Genomic DNA, 1,200 nt, shown 5'->3' on the forward strand with positions numbered 1-1,200 from the left:
TAAGATGAACATATCAAGGATAGACTTGCCTGGGGATGTTAAGGAGGATACCCGTCATCGGTTAAGATGAACATATCAAGGGTAAACCGCCTGAACAAAAAGTAGGAATTACATCTATCGAATGCTGGATAGAATACCAAAAAGAGAATATCTGTCACCGGTTAGGATGAACATGTCAAGGATAGACTACGTGGGGAAGAATAGGAATTATATCTATCAGTTACTGGATAGAAAACCACAAAAGAATATCCGTCACTGGTTAGAGTGAACATATCAAGGATAAACTTTGCAAAGGGGAGAAAAGCAGGATTTATAACTACCAGCTACTGGCAGAAGACCGCAAAAAGAAGGAAACCCGTCATCGGTTAGGATGAACATATCAAGGGTTAACTCTCTAGGAAACAAAATAGGGATTACAACTACCTTTTACTAGGTATAATACCAAAAAGAGAATATTTGTCACCGGTTAGGATGAACATATCAAGGATAGACTCAAAGTAGGGGAAGAAAATATCTGTCATCGATTAGGATGAACATATCAAGGATATACTTCTTGGGAAACGTGAAAACGAATCCGCTAGGGAAAAAGGGGTTACTTTTGCCGGGTATTGAGCGAGAAGTAACAAAACTGCCAACTAAGAAGAATATTACCAGTTATTGGGTAATGAACTCTTAGGCGACCAAAAGCATCTATCTAGGTAAGATCTAGAAAGAAACGGTCAATCAAGACTCCACCCAATAAGGATTTAACTCAAAGGGAGTGGTTCCATCTAGATAATTAACTAGGGAGGAAACTGAAATAACAATCATCCACGGGGAAGTAATTCAGTGGGGAAAGGAGAAAGGTTAAAGTATTTCTTCTTAGGGGGATGACACTCTACGATTGAAGGAGGATAAACACACCAAACTTGTATGAGGATAAAGTACCACCATAACAGAGGACAAAAACCACAAGATGCAATTACTGCAGTAATGAAGTCATCTGGGTGTATATGTATATATGATGCTCATGCTGACAAAACAATCACAAAGGATACAAAAATATCGCTGATCTGAATCATCGACGCAATTCCTAGCCAATCCACTAAAGAGGGAAACAACTGCTGGAGAAAAGTTCAAACATATCAAAGGCTCAACCCTAGCTGGGGAGGAAACTGAGGAGATCTGTCGAGGAAGTTGCTATCAACTTTGCGGGGAGTT

Source organism: Lathyrus oleraceus, chromosome 6 (assembly GCF_024323335.1).
Source record: "Lathyrus oleraceus cultivar Zhongwan6 chromosome 6, CAAS_Psat_ZW6_1.0, whole genome shotgun sequence".
Classification (NCBI taxonomy): domain Eukaryota; kingdom Viridiplantae; phylum Streptophyta; class Magnoliopsida; order Fabales; family Fabaceae; genus Lathyrus; species Lathyrus oleraceus.